At 47.7% G+C, this 15140-nt stretch overlaps 1 protein-coding gene across 1 annotated transcript in view; it reads right to left on the bottom strand.

Moving 5' to 3' along the window:
• Nucleotides 1-15140, bottom strand: part of Hn (phenylalanine hydroxylase) — a 126535-nt gene that overhangs the window by 86285 nt on the left and 25110 nt on the right. The gene's annotated exons all lie outside the window — the stretch shown is intronic.

Below are 15140 nucleotides of genomic sequence, written 5' to 3' on the forward strand. Positions count from 1 at the left end.
GTTGCATATTTCCAAAGCGGATTGAACTTTGTCTATAATGCTATAAAGGCATGCATGACCGATTGTGAAATTGAACTACTGTTTCCACCAACAGCCGACAAATGCTCTAGCAGTCACACCGAATTAGTAGACAACCTGCTCTCGTGCAAAAGAAACTTTTTAACACATTGAACACTTGCGTCAGGCGCAATCTTTTTACGTTATTCGATCATTCGCCACCGTTAGTCCTACGAGATGCTCTTATATGGCACTGCACTTCGGGATAGGGCTGTATTTTTTGTCAGTTGGGTATCTAGGAAACAACTGAGGTCAACTTTAATCATGTCGCAATAAATATCCACAGCCAGCCTCCGCTCGCGCTGGAAGACCGCACTGCTCAGTTCGAACCTGGCAGCACAACTCTGGGCCGTCCAGCGAGCCGAGGAAGCCGCTTCGAGACACGGTCACGGTCCGCGGCGGGTGCCCAGACCAACTAAGAAGACGCCGAACACGAATCTCATTGATTTGAAAATATTGTTTACGTTCTTCTTCTTCGCCCGACGGAGATAGCACGGTGTAGTGAGCCTACACGCAAGCCTTTTTTTTTAAGGAGCGCTTGCATGTAGAATCCCCTATGGGCAACCAGCGCTGAAGCTTCGCGTTCCGACAGCAGCGCCGTAACACAACCTAGCGAGCGGTAAACACAGCTTTCCGTAGCACATACCGTAATTTCGTGTCGGCACATGCACCGATCGTAACGAGGCGCACTCTTAACGGCTCCTCACGTGACAGGGAACCGACGTGCTCGGACGTAGCAGCGCATGCGCTGAACGCAACGCGGACGCCTGTGCACAGAGCTTGGCTGCCCGCATTGGGCTAAGCTAACATCGATGTAGGCGCGCGTATGTTATCGTTAAATATGCTGTGCCATATTGATAGCTTTCCTCCCGGATGGTGTCAGCATATTTTAGTTGCACACTAAAACTGTCGTAGCGCCTCCTAGGCAGCGCTACTTCCCCATAGCAAGGTGCCTACAAGGAAGGGTTGTTTTAGGGTGGTGACAACGCAATAACATTGCCCGCGATTTACCGCCGAATTTGGCGAGCAGCCATTTTGATCCCAAATCTTGCTTGAACGGTACCATCCTGCTTTTTTTTTGTCATGCTCTGATGTACCCATCTTGGCACACGATCTATTAAATTTCTTTATTATACCAATGCGGGCACATGAAACCTGCATGCATCTATAACATACTAAACGGCTTTTCTTTTTATTTTAACACATCAAACCACTACTGTCTTTTTTTTTCTATTGCATGTCGTGTTACACGTATACAGCAACAAGTTATAGGGTGCGGTGGCGTGCTCGTGGCAGTCTCATCTCACGCCAAGAACTTTTGATTGTGCATCATTCTACTACGATGGATTTTAATGTTCACAGTAATCGTCATTAGTCATCGCCATAATTTTATAGCACGTAGATTTTACGCACTTTACAGCGACAATTTTAGGCCACTTTACAGCCAAGTCACATCTCCATAATACATCGTCAACATCACCACTTGTCATGGCGCTCTTTGGCCAAACCTGGCCCTTGCGCCATTAAACACTACATATCATCATCATCATCACGCCAAGAAGGTGAACTGCATTAGGCACGGTCGTTGCCTTCCACTTGTACGTAATATACAAAGGGCATTTTTCGGCGACATATATAGTATCGTGTCGGCCGTCAGGCGCCGCGCTGTTTGGCTGGTTGAGCAAAATCGCATAAGCTGATTGGCTGGTTGAGCACTACGTCACGCGGACGGCGACAGTATCGCTTAAGCTGTCGTCGCAGATTGCGACCCCCTGTCTCAGTAGGCCACCGAGGCGACCGAGTCGTAGCGTTCATGGTGCATCTACTTGGCTTCGTCTATTCGTGGCCGCATTGGTATACTCCGCGCCTACGGAGACTGTCGCACCCTACGTGCACTGAGTGCGCATGCCCGGGCGATAGTGGGACAGCACGACAACGGCATCGCCATCGAGAGCGTGAATACGCCTCGAGCGTTTGTGTATTTTTGCTATCGCAATATAATAATGTAAATGGTGCATAAGACAAATAAAAGCATAGACGAAATTCATGCAGCTTATTAGACTGGGAATAAGTTTCAGCGATACCAGAGCACACAAAAACATGCAGAGACAGCGAGAGAGAAACCAGATGGCGAGTGGAAGTATACCTCGACGGGACTTTATATTTTGATGCTATGTCGCACACTAAAATATTGATATGGGATGAACCCTTATTCGCTTTGCGTCGAGCGTCATTGGTGAATTCATACACGTGAGCTAGGTATAGCAAACTGTGGCTCTACTTTTGTATTTATTTTTATTCTTTTCCATTGATTTCGGGGAGGAACATCACGTGTGCGAAACAAATCTAATTTACCCCTCTGTTCGTGGTGCTGCTATGAGGCGCGTGCCTAAAGAATGCGGGGATGCTGTCGAGACGACACGAAGGGGGGGACCACCAAGGAATATCGAGCGCAATCAAAGAAAGGCACCCGACGGGCTTATTGGACCGCCCCTTGGTGAATCTCAAGTGACGGCACCGGACCCGAAATGCTTATATACAAAGAAACAAATGCAAGTGATTCCTACAGCGCTGAACTGCGTTTGAACGAAAAAACCAGTCAAAAACACAGGTATGTACCAACTGGCCCAGATTTCAACCCTTCTGAACTGCGTTTCCTGGGTGGCAGCAGCTTTTCACTGCTGACCCCCGATAATCTCATCGACGGCTTATTCTTTGCCATGACTACGATGCCCTTTTCTTCCGCTATGGTGATGCCCACTGTTTCCTTCGAAATAGATGCAAAGCCACTACTCTCAGAGTCTTCGCAGCGGGTAATATCCCTCCCCCTCCCTCCCCCCCCCCCCCACAAATTGCAAGGCAGTGCTTGGCAATTTGGCAGCGCGTGCTGTTACACGGTCCACAAATTGCCGATTGCTTCTTCTTCGGCCTGAAACAATCGACCGTTATTGCGTGCATTGTCGGAATGCCGTGTTCTTTTGGAACAGTGGGGGATAAACTTCTTTTTCTCTTTTTTTTTGTTATTTGAAATATGTTGAGGCGGAAGTTGTGGATCAGGAGCTGAGCTGACAATTACTGCTTAAAGACATATAGACGGGTATTCTGAAACGGCAAAATCAGCTTCATGCTTAGGACTGCTGTCGTAGTAAAAAACATCACCTTGTTGCGCGTACCAACGGGGCTCCGTGAATACTAGTACTAAAGTTTCAATCGCTGACAAAAGCTAAATTATTAGGCGAGGTAGACACTATCTTAGGAGGGGCTTCATGCATTTTACAAATAATTGGCGGCAGTGTTCGATGAAAGCAAGTAGAACGTAAAGAAAAAAATGCAAGTTAACGTTCACGTGCGTATTCAAAAGTTAAGTTATGATCCGGTGCAATGGAGAAGCGTAAGAAATAAAAAGTACGCAAACAATCCTGGTGGGCTGTCCCGATCTGGACACATCTACCCGCTCGAAAATATAAGCGCACACTCTTATTTATCACAGATTTTGGTAGCTAAAAGACCTCGATGTAACAGTAAATGATCAGAATTATACCCTTGTTTTTTCAAACCATTAAAAGAAAAAGCCGTGCAGGAAGCTCCGTAAGTAGATCTATTTCCATAGTTTCGCATTTGTTCACATATGATCTGGGTTTATAATAACTGCCTTTGTTGAAATGTTTGTTTGCGTAATCCTCCTAGCATCTGTTCGTAAGAAGTTCATGTTTAGGGCCAGCAGCCTTCGCTATCATTGGCTGTCACCCGCTCTTAGGAACAATTCTGCTGCAAAAAAATTAATATATAATAATAATTTGGTAATAAAAACCATGCACTTTTGTAGCGTGAGCTGAGACTGATATCCTCTTCTTCTCCTACATTTCCCTGCTAACCTTTGCTCATGTCCTACTCCCCCTTTCGGCTACTATGCAACGTGGCAAACTTCAAAACGAATCCTTCTCTGTCAAAGTCGGCGACCCAGTTACTCCACTCAGCAAGCAGCCTGAAATGCATCTGAATTATAAGGTATCACGCCTCTAGGCAAAGACCCAGGCCATACGAAAGACTCAGCATAAATTTAATCCTCCGGAGGCATACCTGACGCACCGAAAAAGAACCGTGTAGGCGCTTTTGTCTTTTATTTCACGCCGGCATTAGGACCCCGAAACGCGTGCTTAGCGGAGCTCAGCAACCGAAACCACTTATAGCCACCGCAGCAGGCGAAATTACAACTTTTCTCCTTTCGGTATTCCGTGTCCTTGCGGAAGGAGCTTATGAACTACGCAGGCTGACGGCCTTACCTTTCAGTGCAATTGCGCAAACCTACGTTCCGCACTGCTGTTGTGTTGCCCGTCGGCTGTGGGGTGTGCTGCTCCGCCCGAGGGACAGCACTTGCGGCAACACCGTCGCCGAGCTGTCGACATCGACTGCTCGCTCGTTAAACTTGCAGCAGTGCCGGTGAGGCCGACGGCCTGAAGCAGGCCGTCAGTGAGACCCGGGGGTTTAGTGTGTCGCCGAGGCCTACGGTGATGAGCCTCATTTGGGAAATAAACACTGCGAGTGCGTTCTCGGATTGCCGGAGCTTGTCACGGGAGACTCGCTCCGGAAACGCACCCTTAATCGGTGTCAGTTTGTTGCCGGCCCCGTCGGTGCCGGAATGCCAAGAGAACGCGCTCTATTCGGTTCCGTGCACTTGCGACACGTTGTAATTGGAATACATCACCCGTATCGTGAGCCAGAAAAGCCGGCGTTCTCCGCAACATGCGGTGTTAAGGGAATTATCGTCATCGTCATGATGACGCCATCAGCGTCTGGTATGACGTCAGCTGTAATAAAAAAAGGATAGGCGGAGCAAAGTGAATTAAGGTGAAGTAGTCGGCCATACTATACAGACCGTGCAGGAAGAAAGCGGGCCATGAAGGTTGGTACAAATAAGAGCCAGGTGGCGTAAAGTGGATTAAGGTGGATTAAGTTGGATTAGGTTGAAGTAAGGTAGAGTTCTGAAGTCATAACGATTTTGCATTCAAATCACGTAAGTGACTGTCAGTTCATTTTTGCATCTCCCTAGTAAAAATGTACGCCACATGGGGCCACGTTTTCGTCATTGCAATCTGAATTCTAGTAGCGTCCACTCCGGTCGCATCCCTTTCCCCCACTCCTTTAATAGGAAGCTTTAGCTCGGTGGCTCCTGTCTAAATACATGTGAAAGGAGAATTAGTTTTTCTCAGCAAGCACTGCATCGAATTTGACGAGGTTGTTGCATTTCAAGGAATAACATAAAATATAGTGACTGTTGGTTTCGAATTTACGATTGAAACTGTCAATCTTTGAATAAAAATTGGCAGAAGTATAAAATTTTCAGAAAACTAAGCTATCAAGTTTACAACTCTCTCACTCAGCAAGGAAAAATGATATCACAATTCTATGAATTGCATCTGATAGTACATCTAAAATGGACAAGATTGATATGTTACACATGAAACTCAAGAATTCGGCAACATGGAAATATAGTTTTGCAGAACCCCTGTGCACAAGGTAATAAATTCATGTAGGATATAAATTGACATATCAAATTTTTGCAGTTTGAATGATCTAATGGATGCCGTTTACAGAACCACGATATCTGTTCTTGATGCAGGTCTGTTAACTTATAAACCAGGTGCGTCTATTTCTCTCGTACTTTAGAATTTTTGATTTTTTTTCCACAAAGTTCAAGCTTGAAACCGAAATTCGGCTTTTATTTAAATAGGCCGCGTCGCAGTTGGGCCCCAGCTAAGGTTTACTCTTAAAACCGAAGCTTCAATAGCTTAGTGTCACCAACGGACTTCGAAAGCAACTTCTAAAGCGTGTAAGTCATTTCCACTCTACCTGCGGTAAGGCGCTTGTGCTCCCTTGAGCTTCAACGTGCGCGTCTGGCCTTTTCACACTAGCCGTGTGGGTGCTAAATTATGTTTTTGTGCCCAATAAGAATGTAACGTGTTTGATTTCCGGCATGCGTGACTGCACGCTTAAATAAAAACATAAGATCACTGCCGCGCCTTTAGACTTGTGCGTACGTTAAGGAACCCTTCACGGCCTAAGCGAATCTGGAATCTTCAAGTATCTATAATTCAACGATTACCATAAGCCGCTAAGCGGCATGAATGACTGAATCAATGAATCTATCAATAAAGGAATTAATAAATGAGACTATGAATTAACCAGTCCACCCCTCAGCGAATGAATGAACACGCCGATGAGCGATTGAATGAACAAATAAATAAATGAGTCGGTGACCCATTAACCAGTGGCATGACGAAGTGCCAGAACGGGAAGTCATGAATAATAACTAGCCTAAAGTTTTGCGAATCACCTAAATTCGCGAAAAGAATTCGTGGCAAGCGAAAAGTGTATGTATGTAGGCTGCTGCATGCCGACGGGGGATCCAATAATTTCGCATCATTAGTAGCGGGGCTTTCCGACATTCATCAACGACCAGGAAGTTTTTTTTTACATGGGCCTCGGTATGTACGATGCAAAAAGTCTGCATTTTTAGTACTACTTAGGGGTCGATTATCATAGGAGAGTAATACCAGGGCTGGTGGATAAGAGACGCGTGTATAAACTCTACAAAAGAAAGGGACGGTGCCATAGGTTATCAAGGGTAGCACAAAGCAGGGCGAAGAGAAATTGGGCAGAAGCCGTGCTAGGATTGTCGCAGCGATAGCTTCTCGGTAAATACGATGAGATTCGCTTATCTGCTAGCTGTATACTGGGAAAATTCTGTGAGGATAGTGGTTGTCCAGCCTTTGCACCGACTCGTGCTTCTTCATGCGTCACGAACCATATTAGAACCCTTACGAACACATACAACGTGTAGTCATATTCGAATCAGGCAGCTGGGCTGCAGTATAACAAATTGTTTTTGGGGGGGGGGGGGGAGGAGGCGGGCGTGCCTGGTCTCTGTGCAGCGCTAGCGACGAGCCCGGTTGCTGCATGACTCATTTCTTCGCCCTTCACACGAATCGGCACCCCTCGGAGAACACACGCAGGCTTCGCGGCGGCACCGCTAGATGGCACCTAGTTGTCTCGGGGAAACGCCATAGAAGGATGCCGCGGCAGTGGATGCATCATGCGTAGCTCGTTCTGACGGTGCCAATACATTGTGTAGCTGTATTAAATCAGATGCGAAGCGAATTACCATCGACTGTCATCACTTTTCTTTAATCTAAGGAACCTATACCTAAAAGGTCAAGTCTGTCGTGTCTTGTGACTGTACCCGTTCCGCTGCTGAATAAAACGTCCGAAACGTTCCGTAAGGTCCGCCACCGTGACCGCGGGATGCGCCTTCGTCGCTGAAATCTGCGGCGCGTCTCTTGTCGTGAAACGCAATCGCGCCTCGTTGCATCTCGTAAAACGCCCACGTACACAGATTCCCACAGTGCATCGGCTCTCCGTAATGTACTGCATGTTTGCCCCGCTTACTTAGCAGAACGTACGTGCGACGAGACTGACGGCGCGCTTCCGTTTTGCGGAGCGTTTCGCGCCTTCACACTTCAACACTCGGCACTTGGATTCCGCCTGTGCGCTGTGGTGTCATACTAAAGAGTGCATACTGTGCAGTTCTCTCATGGGTCTCGGTCCCACTTCCTGTGTTCACTCAATACGGCGGAAGCCAGCGAGCATTCATCGATTCCGCGCTTTCGAAGCGGAGTCTGCTCGGCCGTTTCCGCCTCACGACGCGCGCTTACGCCTCCTCCGCTGTAGAGGCAAGTCCACAGCTTCGCGGGTAAATTCGATCAGCCGGCGCAAGCGGATTGGGTCTGGAGATCAAGGAAGTCCGGGTTCGGTGCTTGATCGAATGCGGTTTGCTTTCAGCCGGTATCTTTTATGATTTATATATGCTGGCAGGTGCTTTCTCCTTGCAAATTGAACTTTCTGCTGAGGGCCGGTGGAAGGTTCTACAAGGAGGCCGCCAACACTCTGGGCATGTAAACAACAAACACGTGATGAGATTACGTGCACTTGTGCCATGGTCGGTACGTGGCTTATTTCGGGGAAAAAAAAAGAAGTGGAAGACAGGTAACGGAGATCGTGTAGCGGACAGAGCAGATAACTTTGCTACGTCGGCTCCTTAGCCTCTGTATTCTACCTTCACGGGATTTTTGTTTTTCGTTGTTGTTGGTCGAAGACATGCTTGGAAGCGACGTCAACACCGCAGTCCGGGATTTGTGCCCAGATAATAAAACATCAACGAAGTTCGGGGTCAAGCTGAAGAATCACAGCTGTGCTCGTCTACCTGCGCGTCAGCAGAGCCACGGAATTGGTGCTTTCTTACCTCATAAGCCGGACTTTCGCGGATTCGTTCCCGTACCTCGGTCACCGTCGCTCGCACAGGCTGATGCTCACAAGTCTGCCGAGGGTGAACGCTGCGTGTGCGTTTTTTATCGGGCGCAGAATTTTTCTTGGCTCTGTCACACGACCAGTTCTTTTTCCCTCTCCGCAAACGTGCCCTGTTGGGGCCCGATCGGCTTTGCTCGGTCTCTGTGTGCATTGTTGAACGTGACTTTAGGAGTGACATTGAAGTGGATCGGGCGAGCTGCCAAGTCAGGGCAATACTGTTCTTCGTAGCGGCATTCGCTGGCACCTTCTCATTACGCGGAGGGCGTTCTCGCACAGCGGCGTGCTCTCTTAGGCCGCTGACATTAAATGAAACCAGCGTCGCAGTCTCTTTCAAAACGGCCAAACACACAGTCTCTTTGTTTCCGTGCGTGTTTCCGCTTTGACTTTGATTAATTTTTTAGTTGTTTCCTAACAGAGTGCGAACTTGGGGCAAGTTGCGATTTCATGGTAAAGTAAAGCTGAAAAAGAAATCACTTTACGAATGTGACGAACTCTAAGAAACCGGCGTCGTGCTTGTTGACCCTCCTTGTTTTTTTGCTTGGGCACTGTAAACAACGTGCTTTCAAAAGTTGAGGAATTCGATGCAGCAGAAGAGTCGCAGGCATTCTGACATGCTGCGTCCGTGGCCCTTCCGGCTTATAGCCGCTTTCACGTGCATGTATACGATGGAGCGGGCGTAATATATTTCACGAGCGGGATGTGAACTGAACGTACAGCTGCTCCGATACTATTAGAAACGTCCCCGTGTGCCCTTTGAAGTGTGCCCTTTCAAGACTATCGTAAACCAATCTCCGGCCTTACGAAACGAACGCGACCAGGGGTGCGTTTCTGCGTATATACTCATGTAATGCGGATAATATATGCCACGTGATGTACAACGCCTCGAGATGTTGGATTTAAGGCCAAGAAAGCTAACGCGAAGCTCATGATAGGCGTTTTTTTGATACGCTGAAGTGAAGTTTCAGCTGTGAATATTTCAAGAAACTATTACGAAGGAATTGATTACTACGCCACTGAAGTGGCAACTCGAACGACATGTCACTGGTTTTTGGTTTTCGTTTTTTCCGCAAATGCATTCCCCATGGCCAGAAATAAAGGTGAACATTTTTGTCGCACTCTTTCTCGATCTGGAACGACGTTGGGACTTTACAGTGATACAGAAGAAATGACCGCGTTGAATTTATAACAGTAGAGCAGGCAAATATGTACACGTTAAAAAGTATGTGACAGATAACAAGTATTCTGGTCATGGCGGCCGCATTTTGATGGCTGTGAAATGGGAAAACACCCGTTTACTTAGTTGCACGTTCAAGAACCCCGGGTGGTCCAAATTTCCCGAGTTCCCGATACGGCGTGCCTCATAATGAGATCGTGGTTTTGACACGTAAAACCTCATAATTAATTTTTTTTTAGATTTCAAGTACAGCTACTTCATTCATAAATGTAATTTATTACAGTTAATAATCACTGCCCCACGTAAGTAATTGAGCGATTGCTAAAATGTAGTCTATTCCTTTGCCGCTACTCTCCGCCAGTCCTTAACGATGCACAACTGCTGTAAATAGAACGAGCTGGCCGGGCTCGTTCGTTCTTGACCTCTGCAGCAGTTCATTGCTTGGCATTACTGAGACTTGCTTTTTCGAAATTTTCATCCGTCTTCCATCCTTGCTCGTTTTCTTGTGAACGCTCCAGAAACGAGTCGACAAAGGCCCTTCTATCCTCTGTAGCGAAATTGAAAACTCGCTCGACGTGCGCCTGGTATTGCTTTGGGATATTGCATGTAATCTGTAGACGAAGCGATCGGGTATTTTTGTTCGCCATTCCAACTGTTATTCGCAGCTTTGCAGTTCCGGGAAACCGCAGTGGCCTCAGGAGATCGCGCGGATGTGAAAACACGGGACCGGCTTCACTCGGCTTAGCCTGCCGGCTCATGCCAGGCTAGAGAGAAATTGCTTTGCGGGCTTCGCAGTTTTTCGGAGTTACGCTGTTACGAAATGTTCAGTGTGCTGCTGCTGCGTCGGGGCGTGCATCCAGATTGGTGTAACGCTATGATCACGCATCGTCCGGACAGAAAGCTGCCGATTCGTGCGCGCCTGCTGTAGCTTGCAAGTCACACATGTGTGGTGCTCGCACGCAGCATGCATTACATATTGAACGGTGCGGTAATAATCGGAGCTTTCGAACAACAAGTCGTATATTTGCTCCATTCGATTCGGGCTTTGACTTCGAATGCCACTTTTTGTAAATGGGAATGATTTTCCAATGCTTCTGCTCTCATTTGTGCGCGAATATAAAATTGAAGCACCGGTACGTACAATCTAAAAAAAACCATCTCGGCCGGCAACGGTAGCCGCTGCAATGAAAGCTGGCCGCTGCAGAGCGGACGTAGTCTTGTAGCCGTGGTGCCAATGGTGTTGCTCGAGCTGATGTGAAATTGCAGAGACATCTCCGCCACTGTAGCTCCAAACACACGCCGATAACGCAGTAGAAGCAAGGCTTTTAAAGCGAAAGTTTTACTGGCCGTGAACTTGCGATTTCGCCGTGGCGGTGCTTCTAGGAGGCAAATGATGTCAGAACGGCTGCCTCGCCGCGGATATTTCTCTGTCTCGCTCCCTAGCCACTACTGCGCATGTGCCACTAGTAGCACCGAGCCACAGGTGTTCCGCCGCTGCGCAACGCCGCGCCTTTCCTCCGCCGCCGTTTAGTGCGATGTCACACCGCCTTCCTCATCGTTGCGCTCGCCTCCGCTCGCACCGCCAGCTACGTCGCATGTCTGATAACATGTCGGAGAATTGAAAAGGAGAGCTCGCGTGCGCCGCAACCACATTTGAGGCGGCAGTATGTACGGCGACAATTCTGATACGCAGGAGGCCTGGAATCGACATCGGAACAAGATAAGAGGAAACGAATCGCCCTGGAAACCGACGAACAGCGCGCTGAACGACTGGCTAAACGCCTAAACGCCGCAACATAGCTAGACAACCAGACTAACCTGGACTTGCAATCAAGATTGACCAGATTACCTTAGCATTCGCTACGTATATCTTGATATAGCCGAGCTAAGCCACTGCCAATTTTTATCTTCAGTGCAAGCGCGAATGATATGTGGTGAAGCTCAGGTAAACGTTGGATGATGGCTTATATACCTAGCTCGCCCGCGGAAGAATAAGCATAAAGCGGCATGAACGAACAGCCGGTCTCGAAGAGAGTGCGGAAAGTGTCCGGCTAGCTATAATGAGCGCAATTATCGTCGCTCGGAGATGGCAAACAAGTCCTTCGTATTTCAGCTGCGCCATGAATTGCGTCAATCGGAAGAAGAGAGAGAGAGAATGAAAAAGAAGGCTCTTAGGAAAATTCTACGCTCATTCAAACTGGGAACAGCGGGGCTGGTGTCTGTTCCGACTAGATTTATGCACGCTTGAGCTAAAAAAGTATACTATACCGCTGCGGTTCGGAAAAAGTAGCAGAATTATAGTAGTAGTAGAGTAGTAGTACATACTAGTTGCACCAAGAGTAGCGGAAATAGCGTTATAGTATGATGTGATGTAGTAGAAGGCAATAGCAGCAGTGGTAGAACTAGCAGTAGGGTTTCGCCATAATTGTCGAGAAATGGGACGCAAAAAAAAAGTTTTTCCGTACTCGCGCTCACTATCTTTGATGGTCATATGTGATCGGCGACCAAGGGAGGAATGTGGGAGAGGAGGATATAGAAAAAAATTTGGAGTGCATAAAGCAGAAAGGTTACAACATTTGTGACAAAGAAAAGCTGTATACAAAATACGTTTATCTTGCGAGTATGTGAATGTCTACCGTGTCTATTGCGTGGGTGCGTGCTCACGTGTGCTGCACATATATAACTATAGTTATCTTCTTTACTTTATACATCAACTCCGCCATCCTCTTCAATTACCTTTTACTCAAATAGACCCATTCCCACACCGCTGACCGCCATTAAGGTATCAGCAGACCGCGCCTTACAGTTACTGTTTGCTCTGCCTGCTACATGTCTCTGGTACACGTTGCGTAATTGGTTACGCAACCCATTGCTGCTATCCTATAGTCCAACATCGCTATGATCCCACGCGGCATTTTACGTGTTAATCCGTCTTATAATAAAGATGGACATCGCATTTCATTGTAGGCGTCCCGCAATGAAGCTTTCTCAGCGACAGCAGCGCCAGAACGCACACCTGCATAATCGATGCCTGCATAATGGGAGGGATGCGATTCGCTGTGACAGCTGCGATCGCTCACCTGAAGCAACAGTGCCGTGAATCAGAATGCATACAAGGCTGCGCAATGTCTGGACAGGTTCGCGATTGAGATCGCTAGCGCGAACGTGCCCGAGTTGCATCTTGAAAAAGCTCGGGATGCTAAGGCTCAGACGAACGATGAAGCCTGGATCATTAGCGTTTCAAATCGCGTGCCATTTTCTTCACATCTCGGCACCCTTATGCTGGCTGTTCATAAACTCCACCCAGTGGAACATTTTCTTTACGTGTATGTTTCGCTTTGATGGTGGAATCGATGTGAAACGCGGTTTAGACGTTTCAATTATTTAATGAAACTTTCTACAAACAATAATGTAAAGGTGATACAGTGGAACGCCCCTAGAACGTAAATGAACTGTATAACAAAGAAATAATTCCGTCCTTGTTCTACCGTAAGTAATGATTTGTGGAACCTTTACAACGAAGCGACTCGTATAACGAATGATTACGCATTCCCTAAGCAGTTCGTTATGAAGGCGTTCGACTGCATAAGTTGGTAGTGCCTCAAGGACATTCGTTCCACATGGGTTACTCTTAGTAAGCGGAACACTTTTGTAAATATATTTCGCTTAACCTATGTGGAACGAAAATTGAGAGTGCAGCAGCCAGTGGTGACGACGCTGCAGCGGTAAAGGAAAGCGTAATTTTCGCTTCAAACTGGCAGTTGTCTGGTCACAAGCCCCGCACTCGCTTCCTGCTCAGCAGGTACGTGTCTACGTCGTATCACGCGCAGAACGGCAATATACCGGAGAAGTGGGCGGGGGGGAGTAGGCTATAATTATCGCTCTCGTGACCCTTGGCTGGCTGGCCGCACCTCGCAGTTTGCCGCAAGCCAAAGGTAAGAAACAGGGCTTCCTCGTCATAATGGAGACACGCCGCTCTCAAGGAGGTGCACGAAAGAAAGTACGCGATGTAGTAAAGCAAAAAAAGAAAATGCCGATCGAATGTTCTCGCCACTCCCGCTTCGCTTGGCGCTCAGCGCAGCGCCGTAGTAGACCCAGAACTTGTCCTCGCTAATTATCCACACTACGCGCGTTCCGTCTTTCGCAGTGCCCCACTCGAGGGCGATCCATCAGTCGACGCAGCCCTGCCGGCCTCGCGAGAAGGAAAAGCCCGTAGGAGCCAAGGAAAAAAAAAGAGTGGACGAATCGCTCGACTGCCGGTCAGGCTGAGGCAATTCACCTGCATTGTTGGCACTGCGCACGTATTCACGTCGGAGCTGTCTTGTCTATTTGCTCTTAGTGCTCGCCAATGACCTGACGCCTGACGCATTGTGTCGGAGGCCGTGCCCATGGCTCTGACGCAATCGCAGGCTGCTCTTGCGTCAGATGCGACAGTGAATAGAATGTACGAGACAAACGCGGAAGCGCTCTGACCTTCGACAGTCAGGCGCATGTTAGGTTCCTTGCACTTTGTCTCACTGCAACGCCAAGCGGTCAGTGCGTCGTTTCAGAACTTCGAATCGTGTGCCTGAGACCAGTGAGCACTCAAGCTTAAATTTATGCTTTAACCTACATCATATTAAAAGTCAGCAGTGAAATCAGGGTGTCAAGCCGAACGCAAATGCATGCGCAGGTCAATCTTAAAAGTGATATCATAATATCGCGTCGCCTTGCTTTATTTGACTTGCATCTGTCCTTTCATTCCTCGCAAAGTAAGCACACAGGCCAATGTTCGCGCTGGAAAGGATAGCTGGCTTTAAATAAAAAAAAAAGATATCTGTTTCGCTCTCAGCGACTTCGTACGCTTGTACCGCTAGGCAAACAACGCGGGAAATATTATATTTGTTGTAAGCAAAGGCCTTTATGTGCACGTACTGCTTTCAGACAAGTGTCAATGCTTTGATTTGTAACTTACGACTTCCTTCTACCATGCGGTTGTTGTAACATGTATAGCTATTGACAGCCAAGAGCCTTGGGTAACAATAAAATTCAAACAGCGCTAAACGACAGGGCCAGAATGAGGAGGAGACAAACACGGGTGTCTTATCCTTGAAGTGTGTGTGTGGGGGGGGGGGGAGTCTGCGTGCATCACGGATTGTTTGTCGTTGTGAATAAAGTATTCGTTGGTGATTTCATGGCATGGCTTGTCTTGCTGTCTTGCTTTCCATCTCCTATTATGCATTTCTTCTCTTTAGGTGGACGGGGGGCTGTTTCGGACAACGTAGATGCAAAAATCCGGAAGTCGGTCTTCTTGCGTCGAAGACTGTGCCTGGCCTTGACGCAATGCTGGTTGCTCTTGCGATAGATGCCTTACCCGGGCATCATAGGGCTTGCGTTGGAGACTTCCTTGGTGCTGATGCAATGACGTCTTACTCTTGCGATCTATGGAAAACACGGGGAAGGTGGGAGATAGGAATTCAAGAACAAGGTAAAAGCTGGAGCCAACTTTTCGAATAGTGGATTTGCATTTTTCAAGGCGACATACGTTTTCCTCGGCACACTATAT

Source organism: Dermacentor variabilis, chromosome 11 (genome assembly GCF_050947875.1).
Source record: "Dermacentor variabilis isolate Ectoservices chromosome 11, ASM5094787v1, whole genome shotgun sequence".
Taxonomy (NCBI): domain Eukaryota; kingdom Metazoa; phylum Arthropoda; class Arachnida; order Ixodida; family Ixodidae; genus Dermacentor; species Dermacentor variabilis.